The sequence below is a fragment of the Pelodiscus sinensis genome, chromosome 2, assembly GCF_052426305.1.
Source record: "Pelodiscus sinensis isolate ZL-2025 chromosome 2, ASM5242630v1, whole genome shotgun sequence".
Lineage (NCBI taxonomy): Eukaryota > Metazoa > Chordata > Testudines > Trionychidae > Pelodiscus > Pelodiscus sinensis.
The window spans coordinates 254533015-254545027 of record NC_143053.1 but is presented as its reverse complement, the minus strand read 5'-3'; the positions used below and the strand labels follow the sequence as shown (position 1 = coordinate 254545027).

General features: G+C 52.5%; 1 pseudogene; it reads left to right on the top strand.

The window, feature by feature from the left end:
* The first annotated feature begins 8444 nt into the window (after positions 1 to 8444).
* Positions 8445 to 11399, top strand: LOC112547601 (histone H1.01-like; annotated as a pseudogene).
* The last annotated feature ends 614 nt before the right edge of the window (positions 11400 to 12013 follow it).

Sequence of the window (12013 nt, the reverse complement as noted above, 5' to 3'; positions counted from 1 at the left end):
CTCTAAGATTGACTCCAGCTGGAGGACGAGTCTTTTTCTTCTCTTCAATTTAGGATCAGATCACCCCCCCACACACAACTGCACACCCAGGCTGCTCCATGTGGAGGGAGCCCAGCTCATCTAGGGCCAGGGATGCAGCGAGTGCTGGGATTGGAAGGCTACAGGCACCACACGGGAATGAGAAACCGGACTGCATCCCTTCCCCAAGGCTGACGGTACGTGATGCCGAAGGCCTGTGGTGCTTGCATGTCTCCGTGGGCCCCTGGGGCAAGGTGCGTGTGTGGGGGGGGGGAAAAGGGGGGTGATTTCACATTCCTGGACTGGGTGGGGCCTCGGGCAGAAGGGGCGGGGCCAGGGACCCCTTAGTGCCATGTGGACCATGCACCTCCCCCAGCCCTCATAGCTGCCTGGAGAGTGCCGCGCAGCACTCCGGCGGTGATTTAAAGGGGCTCGGGGCTTCGGCTGCCACCCCTGGTGCAGGAGCAGTGGTGGCAGCTGGGAGCCCCGGGCCCCTTTGAATCACTGGGCCCCGGGGCCACTGCCCGTTTGCTCCCTCTGTCGGCAGGCCTGGGGCTTGGCACCAGGAGAGTGGGCTACAGAAACAGCCAGGCTGAGGTTTGGGGGGGCGGGATTTTCTGCCAGGGAGTCCCACACTCCATGTCCCCAGAGCCACCATTTAGAGTTGCCCCTGTCGCCAGCGACTCCCTGGGGCTGGGCACCGACGGAGTTGTGGCAAACTGAGCAGGCTGGGCTGGGGCACACGGGCTGGGGGAAGACAGCTTTGCAACTGCCCCAGTGGGACCTGCGCTGGGGAGAATGGAGGAGTCAGTCGGCAGGGGCTGTCGCTCAGCCCCAGTCGCTAGGTGGCCATCTCACAGCTCCCCCGTTAGTCCCTGGGGGAAAGGGCTCCATCTCCCATTTCTGCTGCTAGAAACCCTCCCGCCCCCTCAGCTGCAGCCCCCTCCCTGCCCTGGCAGGGTGCAGTGGATGGGTTGGGAGGTAGAATGGCTGCCAGAGGGAAGCTGAGGGAATGGAGGCCAGAGCTTGGCCTACACTGGGGGGGGGGGGGAGGGTGCCTAGCACTGCAGGTCACTGGTGAGGAAGACATGAGTCCATCCCAGGGGCCAGGAGAGTAAATCTGTTCCTGAGCCATGGGCGGGTGCCAAGCGGACAGGGGGGCTGGTTCCTGTTGCCTCTGACAGGCCCTTGTTCTCTTGCAGGAGGAGGGCGTCACAGCCACGGGACCCTTAGGGCACCTGCATTGGGGTGTAGAAGCCCTCGCAGGGCCAGGAGGGGGCAGAGAGCAGCCCTGGGCTGCTGGGATCCTGCCCCACTGTCATGCGGCACCTGCTCCAGCTGGAGGAGCAGCGCAGTGAAATCAGCCAGTCGCACAGAAGAGGATGAGGAGCCCTTGGGCACGGCTGGCCCTGCCCGGTGAGCCCTGCAGCCCGTGCCAGGCCTGGCAGTCTGAGAAAGGAGGGAGCCGGGCTCAGTTCAGGGCTGGCTCGTGCAGAGACCGGAGCTAGCTGCCCTCCCCCCTGAAGGCAGGAAGGGTCGCCAGCCAAGGCAGCCCCCAGGAGCCCAGCGCTGTGTCTGGGTCAAGGCAGATGGAGAAGGAGGCATGGGAGCAGCCGGCCTCCGAGGAAGGCAGGCGAGAGAAGTGCTGAGACCTTGGGGGGGTTCTGACCCCCCCCAAATTTACAGCTACTCCACCAGGAGGAACCTGGGACCTTGGCAGGAGATTCCAACAAGCAGCCGGCCAGCAGCAGCAGTGCGTTCAGGGTCAGCCGGGCAGCACTGAGAACAGCCGCAAGGCCTGGGCCAGGCAGTCGTGACTGACGGGGTGTGCTCACCCCGCACGGACCAGGGAATCAAGGGGGCCAGGTGTCCGGTGTTGGACTGGAACAGCCGCTCAGAAAGGAACCCTGGAGGCTCTAGCCTTTGAATGTCCGGTTTGTGGTGCTGCAGTGGGGCTGGCAGGCTCCCTGCAAGGTGCTGTGCACCCAGTGGGGAGGTAGCCATGTTGGCCTGTCTGGCTCCCCACCTTCAGGGCTGCAGGGCTGGGGGGAAGATATCCGTGTACTGCCCAGCCCGTGCCTGCAGGTGCAGCTGCCATGGGCTGGGTCAGGGCAGCGGAGGAACTCCTCCCGGGAATGCAGAGAGCAGGGGCAGCCGGTGAGCTGGTCACTGTCTCCCCTCCCTCTCAGCCTCACTTCCCCCAGCGCCTGGGCAGCTCAGTCACTGCGTGCTGGCCACAGTGCTCCTGTCAGTGGCCGAGGAGCAGGTGGATGTGGGTGGGGCCGTCAAGGGGCTGGGAGCAGGAGTTCCAGGGGAGGGGGCAGAAAGAGGGTTTGGGTAGAAGGTAGGGGGCTGGGGGGCTGGGAGCCAGGGTGGTTAGACGGGTGGCAGGGTTCCCATGGGCGGTGCTCAGAAGGTGGGAGCAGGGGGAGGTTCCAGGGGTGGTGTGTAGGGAGCAGGCAGCAAGAGGGGTTGGATGGGAATGGGGTTCCTGAGAGGGCAGTCAAGGGTGATGGATGGGGGAGCTGAATAGGGGGTGGGGGTGTCAAGGGGCAGTGAACAGGAGGGTTTGATAGGGGGCGGCCGTTCTGGTGCAGTGCTCAGGGGACACAGTGGATAGGGGTGGGGGTGTCAAGGGGCAGTGAACAGGAGGGTCTGATAGCGGGTGGCCGTTCTGGTGCAGTGCTCAGGGGACACAGTGGATAGGGGTGGGGGTGTCAAGGGGCAGTGAACAGGAGGGTCTGATAGCGGGTGGCCGTTCTGGTGCAGTGCTCAGGGGACACTGGATAGGGGTGGGGGTGTCAAGGGGCAGTGAACAGGAGGGTCTGATAGCGGGTGGCCGTTCTGGTGCAGTGCTCAGGGGACACAGTGGATAGGGGTGGGGGTTCTGGGGTGGCGCCTGGGGGGCAGAAAGCAGGGTGGGTTGCGTGGGAGCAGGGGGTCCTGCTGGTCAGTCAGGGGGCAGTGAGCAGCGGGAGACTGGAAGGGAGCTGGGTCCTGGGGTGCTGTCGGGGGGGGGGGGGAGCGGAGGGAGTGTGGGATGGGGCTGGGGAGCACCAAGAGGGCAGTCCAGGTGGTGGTGACCAGGGGCATTGGATAGGGAGGGGAGTCCTGGGGGTGTTGGAAAGGGACGAGCCTGCTGAGCACTACAGGGGTGCTGGTTCAGGAGTGGGCAACTTTAGGGTAGAGACATTGTATGGAGGGCCAGGTCGGGAAGGCTGGGGGAGGCTCTGCCTCCCCAGATAGACAGGTGTGGCCTGGCCCCTGCTCCCTATGCATCTTCCCAGCCCTGAATCCCTGGGACCCGCCCCATGCTCCACACTCCCCTACCACTGCCAGGACACCCCTGCCCCCAGTCATCCCCCAGGATCTCCCACCCTCTGTCTAAGCCCCCTGCCCCCCCCCCCCCCGAAACCTCTGTGCTCTGGCCTCTTGACCCGCCCCCAGGACCACTCCTGCTTCCCATCCCTTAACTGTGCTACTGGAGCACTGCCGTGACCATGCCATGCATGCACTGGGGGAAAGTGGCTACAAGGGAGAGGGGGCAGAAGGGAGGGGCCAGGATCTAGCCTGCGTGGGCTGCTGCTTCCCAGGAGTAATTCCTCCCCTGCCCTGACCTAACTGATCAGAGCTGTACCTATGGACAGGGATGGAACAGCACACGGCCCCCTCCCCAGAAACCCTTAAAGCCAGGAGCTAGACTGGGCCCACAGGCCGTGCCGCAGCTAGCAGAGAGACCCCCGACTTCTCCCCTCCAGCCTACCTGCCTTCCAGCTGCGTGATTTAGGCAGCCCCTGGAAAAGTGTATGAAAAGGTGTCTCTGTGTAGGCAAGTGTGTGCATGCATGCGCTGTACGTATGGCTTTGTGTTGGGAGGCGAGTGTATTGCCACAGAGGGTGTACATCTGTGTGAATAAAATTTGCAGCCTAACTCTGCCACTTGTATCCCTTTTCCTGCTTTGTGCATAACAAAGGTGATGACATAACATATGTGTGTGTGTTCATTTCCTAACACGTTTTTAAAGAGGAGGGAGCGCTAAAAGAACTATTATTTCTTACAAAGTGAGTGTTGTTGACTAGTAATTGCAGAAGAGCCAATCTACCCTACATTTCTCACCTCCTATGGTTAGCTACTTTATAAACTCTCTGGCTACATCTACCTTGGCAAGATTTTGCGCAAATACTCTTTAACACAAGCGTTTTTGCGTTAGCGTATTTGCGCAAGAGAGCGTCTACACAGGCATATGCCTTTGCGCAAGAGATGTGCTTTGGCGCAAGACCATCCATGCCAGTGTAGACGCTCTCTTGCGCAAGAAAGCTCCGATGGCCATTTTAACCACAGGGCTTTCTTGCGCAAGAAATTCATGTTGCCTGTCTACACTGGCCTCTTGCGCAAGAACAGTTGCGCAAGAGGGCTTATTCCTGAGCGGGAGCATCATAGTTCTTGCGCAAGAAGCCCTGATTTCACACATTAGAACGTCCGTGTTCTTGCGCAAGAACTCCCCGCCAGTGTAGACAGGCAGCATGTTTTTGCGCAAAAGCGGCCGCTTTGGCTAAAGATCGTGCCAATGTAGACGCAGCCTCTGTGAAGGAGTGAGAGGAGGGCCTGGCAGTGCGGGGGCTAAACAAGGCCTTTTTGCCCAATTAGCCCTGCCCCATTTTACCTGTAGCCAATGCCAGGCCTGGAGGGAGAATAAAAGAGAGGAACCTGGCTCAGTTAGAGACTGACCAGTAGAGAGGCAGGAGCTGGTTCTGCTGTCTGCAGGACCTGAATCAGCACCATCTACTGAGTTAGCCACCAGGGCACGTACGCCTCCAACCCCTCCCCCTGGTGCAAAGGGGGGAGAACCAGAGTGAACCCTCACTGAGGAGGGGAAATTGGACTCTTGGGACCATGCACCAAACTGAAGAACCAGACTCTGATAAGAGACCAGAATTCCTAGTCCTGGGGGCTCAGCAGCAGGGGCCTACACCCTGGGCCATCAGCTAACGCTGGGATCTAACCACTAGGCCACCCTGTTGCCCAGGAGACCTGGCCACACTAGACTCTTCCTTTTCTATATGTCCAGCACTTACCTCCCTGGAGCCCTGATCTTAGTTAGCACTAAACAACAATTGTAATCATAACTAATGTGGAAGTACATGTGTGAGTGCGTGCTAGATGTGTACACGTATATCTGCATGTAGGTGTGGGAGTCATTTTCTACAAATGTAATTATAGAGGGCAGCTATATTGACTCTGGCCATTGGGCCACACAGTCCTGAGGGAGAGGGCACTTATATTGATTGCAGGCTGCCCTGAGATTAAATTCACTCAGATCCTCCTGGCTGTGGGACAGGAGTGGCTGTTGCGACCTAGACCCAAGAAATATAAGGCAGCCTCTGAGTCTCTGAAGCTGCTTATCTCGGGGGCTGCTTCCTGCAGATCTGTAGGCGGAATGAGGCGTATGGCCTCCAGAAAACTATATATCTTGCCCAAATCTATGGACAAACCCCAGCTATGGCAACATCCTGGGGAATGTGGCCTTGCATGGCCGATAAGGCCATGGAAAAGTTCTGCATGACCAGCAAATAGTAGTAAAATTAAAGGATTGTGTAAAAAAGATTCCTCATAGAAAATTCCTTAATGGAGTTGTGTTAGCAGAGAATGTGGACCAGCGACTTCATAATGAACTAACAGCATTTTTATTTGACGAGTAAAGATTTACTAGCATATTGTGCTTCACTTTGTGTGGTTATTGTTTGTTTAATGTAGGTCTTCTACATCCTTGTTTCTCAACCAGTGGGATGAGTACCCTCAGGGGTAATCGAGAGAAGTCTGGGGGATATGTCAACACAACTGCAATTTGGAGAAAACTGAGTTTTTAAGTTTTACAGCGCTTTATTATTTTTGTACTTTTTACACCCAAAAATTCCATTACCTGCCCAGCTACAATTAAGTTGTTTAAACAAATGTGTTGCAATGGCAGAAAAAAAATGTGCGTCTGAAAACTGTAGGTACTGGGGGTACTTATAATTTTTTTTGAAGAAGAAGAAGGGGCACTTTTTTTTTGAAAGGTTGAGAAACACTGTTGTACATCTCACCAACGCCTGTGGTACATTCTCCATCATGGGAAATTATTTAATCAACACTGAACGTTTCTCTAAATGATAAATTGTAGTTCAAGTAGGAATTAATTCAGGGGAATCCGATGGCCTTTGTTGTACAGGGGATGAGACAATATGATCACAATGGTCCCATGTAGCCTTATAGTTGTATGAATTATATTTTCTCTACAGATACTAAAGAAGAAAGTTATTGTCCATTTGTGATATGAGAAACATTATTCCTGGGATTAATATAGAGCAAAATTGTCAAATGTGAGTGCCTCAACTTGGAGACCTAACTCCATATTTACACCCCTCAACAAAAGGGAAAATACCCAGAGCGGGACATGGATCCAGGACGGAAGACAGACTGGCCCACCAGGCATCTTCAGCATCTGCTGAGCCCGTGACAATGATGATATGATTGAGTGGGCAGGGAGAAGAGGGTCAGAGCTGGGCAGGGCTGAAGGAATAGATCAAAGGATGACGGAATTGAAAAGTGGACAGTGCATAGGAAAAAGATGATAAAATAGCTGAGCGAGTAAAAGAACAGAAGGTTTCATAGAGGAAGAGAGAAGGCAGGATCCAGGAGGTCCCTGTTTGAAGAAATATGAGGAGCCTGGAAGAAGGATCAACATATGAGTTAAATCTACCTGCCTTGGCTGAGAAACATTTGAGAGGGGAATATAACAGTCTACCAGTATCTGATGGAAGTAAACACCAAAGAAGGACAAAATATAATTGTCGGAAAGGGAAAAGTTTCTTTATTTTGTGATCAATTGGCCGCACACGTTCACCCCCAGCTGAGAGGCCTCTATCGCCGCACAGCACTTCTTGACCACCAGCTGAGTACTCAGAAATACATGAGTTACTCTGGGGCTATGTCTAGACTGCCGGCTTCTTTTGGAAGAAGCTTTTTTCAGAAGAGATCTTCCAAAAAAACTTCTTCCGAAAGAGCATCCACACTGCAAAAGTGCATTGAAAAAGCGATCCGCTGTTTTGAAAGAGAGCGTTCAGACTGAATGGACGCTCTCTCGCATGTAAGCTGTGATTGCTATGGATGGAATGGCCACCAGGGCACCTGTGCTTTTTCCTCTTTCCTGTTCTTCCGAAAGAACTCCCTCTTCCCTATGACCACACGCCTTTTTGTGAAAGAGCTCTTTTGCAAAAAGCCTGCTTCCTCGTAGAATGAGGATTACCAATGCCGGAAAAACCCCTCTGTTCTTTCGATTTTCCTTGCAGAAGAACGCAATTGCCATGTGGACATTCCTCAAGGTCTGTCGGAAAAACGGCCATTTTTCCAACAAAACTCCGTAGTGTAGACATACCCTGGCATGGGAAATACCGTTCATGGCTGCTGGCCTGGTGCGATTGGGTGCACGCTGCACAGACGCGTGGAGAACAGCGCCATCTACTGCTCTCTCCAAATCTTCCCCAGACCACGGAATTTCACACCAGATGCCAGCGTGGATGTGCCAAACCTGCACGAGTAACTGCAGTATTTGGCAATTCAGTTTAAGAAACTGCCATGGGTGTCCGGTGGCTTAGGCAGGGGAAGGCTCTGCCTTTCCAAACTGCCAGTCTGGCCCTGCCCACAATCTGCCCCCAGAACGCCCACTATAAGCAGAGTGTTGCTACCCCTAGTGCCCGCCCTCCCTGTGCTCTGGGCTGGGGAGGCTGGAACCACGTGGCTTCTTCCCTCCCCTGATGCTCTGGGAGTGCACCACGCGGCCTCCTCCCCTCCTCCAGTGAGCTGGGGAGGCAGGAGAGCCACGCTGTGCACACCCCACCCTGCCCATCCACTGTGCTCCAGGGAGGCTGGGGCACACTCGATAAGCTGCCCTGCCTCCTACCCTCCTGGGGGGTGGGCACTCTTGGCATGCTGCCCTGCCTCCTCTCCTCTCTGTGGGGGGTGGGGCCTCAGCAGAGGGGCAGGGCTGTGGGTGGGGCTGCACCCCCTCTCCCCCACCCCAGCTGCACCAATCACCCATGGAAACTGCTGTGGAAATCACTCTGCCCCTCAATGACAAGGCACCTAAACAGCAGATAAAAGTTCCCATCCTTTCTACAGCAAAACTAACCTGCAATCCATTAAAAACGGGTAACAAAGTTTCATCAGATACAACTCAGACTTCCGGAGATAAGAAGTCATTCTAAGCCATCATGATTCCTGGTTGGGGACTAGGGCCCAAGGGAAGTTTGGAGCCTAATTACCTTTGAGAATCTGGACCTACATTTTTTTACTGGTCTCTAATCTTGAGTGTGTGTCTGCTTGGGAGCCCCATTTGAGGCATCTGTCATCAGTCATCACTGAAAATTTGCAGCTGTATGAATCTGGGGTCTAAAGATTCCCTCCTGCAGCACACCGCTACCGGGAGCACATGCTGTGTCACTCGCACAGAGCGTTGGTAAACTGTCTGCGACCTTGTCCGAAATGGCGCCCGCTGTTGCCGTGACAGCAGCTGTGCTGCAGCCCCTCTTCCAGCTTCAAAGAGGCCTGCTAAGAAGCCGAGGAAGGCGACGGGAGAATCCAAAGCCCAGAAGGCCGCAGGTCCCAGTGTGACCAAGCTGATCACCAAGGCAGTGTCCGCTTTCAAGGAGTGCTAAGGGGACTCATTGGCTGCTGGAGGATATGATGTGGTTCAAGAGTCTGATGAACAAGGGCACCTTAATTCACACTAAGAAAATCAGCACCTTGGGGTCCTTTAAACTCTGTAAGAAGCCAGGAGAGAGCAAGGCAAAATAGGGTTGCCAGATGTCTGGTTTTTGCTTGGACAGTTCGGTATTTTGGCCTTCTGTCTGGTAAAAAGAAAAAAAAACAGAGCATACCGGACATGTAAAATGTCTAGTATTTTCTGTTTTCCTTGGACAGACGGCCAGCGGCATCTGTGAGGACAGGGGAAGTATGGAGCATGGTCATTTAAAGGCGCAGCGACTTTTTTTTCTTAATAACTTTGGTCTCCCCCCACCCCCTCTTTTTTCTCAACAGAATTTTTTCCCTGTGTTTTGTGTGTGTGTGTGTGTGTGTGTGTGTGTGTGTTGGGGGGTGTGTGTCATGATTATGAGGGTTAGCCAGCAGCCTGGGGATTAAGGGGTTAACTACACCTAGCCAGGTGGAGTGACCAATAAGAATGTAGGTGGGACTTTTCAAACTGGGACAAAGGAATTTGGGTTTTTTTCCTTTCTCCTTTTGTCTCTCTGGGAGAGTTCTCTGCAGCTACAGAGAGGGACAAGCATGTCTCTCTCTCTCTCTCCAAGACACCATTCTTCATTTTCTGTAAGTAGGGTAAAGTTTAGGAAGTTTCGTTAGTTGCTTAAAAGATGTTTTGGCTTTTCTTTGTAACTAAGTTCTAGGCCCATGGAGTTTCTCCATGGCTACGTCTACACTGGCCCCTTTTCCGGAAGGGGCATGTTAATTTCAGAAGCCGTAATAGGGAAATCCGTGGGGGATTTAAATATCCCCCGCGGCATTTAAATAAAAATGTCCGCCGCTTTTTTCCAGCTTTTAAAAAAGCCGGAAAAGAGCGTCTACACTGCCCCCGATCCTCCGGAAAAAGCGCCCTTTTCCGGAGGCTCTTATTCCTACTTCAAAGTAAGAATAAGAGCCTCCGGAAAAGGGCACTTTTTCCGGAGGATCGGGGCCAGTCTAGACGCTCTTTTCCAGCTTTTTTAAAAGCCGGAAAAAAGCGGCGGACATTTTTATTTAAATGCCGCGGGGGAAATTTAAATCCCCCGCGGATTTCCCTACTACGATAGCTGAAATTAACATGCCCCTTCCGGAAAAGGGGCCAGTGTAGACGAGCCCCATGAGTATATTTTGTTACCTTCCTCTCTAGTCATTATATTTGCAACCAGAATATTGTTGTAATAATAAAAGTTCTTTCTTTTCTTTTATTAACCTGGCAGTGGTTAATGGTGTGCCCTGATTTTTGTTTTAGGGGGAAGATTTCCCAAATGATCTTTCCCCTGGTTTCTTTAGCAACATTTGGGTGGTGGCAGCGGAAGTTTTATTCCCAAGATCTAGGTTTTTAAGATCTTGGGGGAAGTTTTATACCAAAGCCTGGTAGATAAGGCTTTGGGGTACACTTGCTGGCCCCCACTTCTGCATTTATCATGCCAGAGTGGGGAAGGAGCCATAAATGCAGAAGTACCCCAAAGCCTTATCTACCAGGCTTTGGTATAAAACTTCCCCCAAGATCTTAAAAACCTAGATCTTGGGAATAAAACTTCCGCTGCCACCACCCAAATGTTGCTAAAGAAACCAGGGGAAAGATCATTTGGGAAATCTTCCCCCTAAAACAAAAATCAGGGCACACCATTAACCACTGCCAGGTTAATAAAAGAAAAGAAAGAACTTTTATTATTACAACAATATTCTGGTTGCAAGTATAATGACTAGAGAGGAAGGTAACAAAATATACTCATGGAGAAACTCCATGGGCCTAGAACTTAGTTACAAAGAAAAGCCAAAACATCTTTTAAGCAGTGCCAGATCTCAGATCCCATACCCAATCCATAACACAATAAAACCTTACGAAACTACCTAAACTTTACCCTACTTACAGAAAATGAAGAATGGTGTTTTGGAGAGAGAGAGAGAGACATGCTTGTCCCTCTCTGTAGCTGCAGAGAACTCTCCCAGAGAGACAAAAGGAGAAAGGAAAAAAACCCAAATTCCTTTGTCCCAGTTTGAAAAGTCCCACCTACATTCTTATTGGTCACTCCACCTGGCTAGGTGTAGTTAACCCCTTAATCCCCAGGCTGCTGGCTAACCCTCATAATCATGACGGGGGGGGTGTTCGGTATTTTTTGTTAAACCATCTGCTAACCCTAGAAAAGACACCTAAAAAGAAACTAGCTGCAAAGTCTAAGCAGCCAGCTGCTAAGAAGCCCGCCAGCGCCACCGAGAAACCCAGAAAGGCTGTGGTGGTGAAAGACAAAAAAAGCCACGAAACCAGCAGCTTCTGCCCTCAGGAAAGCTGCCAAATCTAAGGAGGCAGCCAAGAGCCTGGCTAAAGCCAAAGCAGCGAAGCCCGAGGCAGCCACGCCCAACCAACGAAACCCAAAGCAGTGAAGGCTAAGAGGGCCGCAGCTAAGAAGTGAAATTGCTTGAGAGGCTTACCATAAAAAACATGCTGTTTCACACGGTGCACACAGCACTCACCCCCCTACGAGTGCGCTTGTTGCAGGGTTACTGTTCACATCGCTGCTCATCCGAGACAGGAGGTGGAAGCTAAGGACTGCAAAAAATGTTCAGGTTTTTATAACGGCAGATGGCCAAAACCCCACCTCACATTCCTGCTGCTTAGTTAGGCCTGTTCCAGCCAACCACTTATTTCTGTGCAATGGGACTATTCATATGCTTAATATTAAGCACGTGCTTAAATGCTTTTCTGGCTCAGAACGAGAGAGTGGCTGCCCTTGCAAAACACAGATGGATGATGATAGGCTGGAATTTGCCATTTCACCAATGAGTGAGGGATAGCGCAAACTGGCTTGGCAGTCATTGCTTGGGAGATTTGATTGGTGTTTTCTTTTTCTATGTAGCTATGAAACACCATGGAGCCTTATTTAGCAAAACACACACACGCACAAATTCAGTTCCATTATCTGCAAACCAACCTCTCTTTCAAAAAAAGTCAACTTTTGGTTACTTGGTTTGGCCTCCATCCAGCAATGCACTTACATGCATGCAATGCGACTACTCACATGCTTAAAATTAAGCACGTATTTAAGTGGTTTGGTGGAGCAGGGCCAGCGGGCATGGTCTCACAAATCACGGATGGATGTAATGAACAAAGCAGACGTCAGGTTGGAAGGTGCCTCTGAAGCACTGGGTAAGGGACAGTGTAAAAATGCCTTGCACACAGTGGGTTGGGAGATTACACCAGTGCTCTATGTCCGTTTAG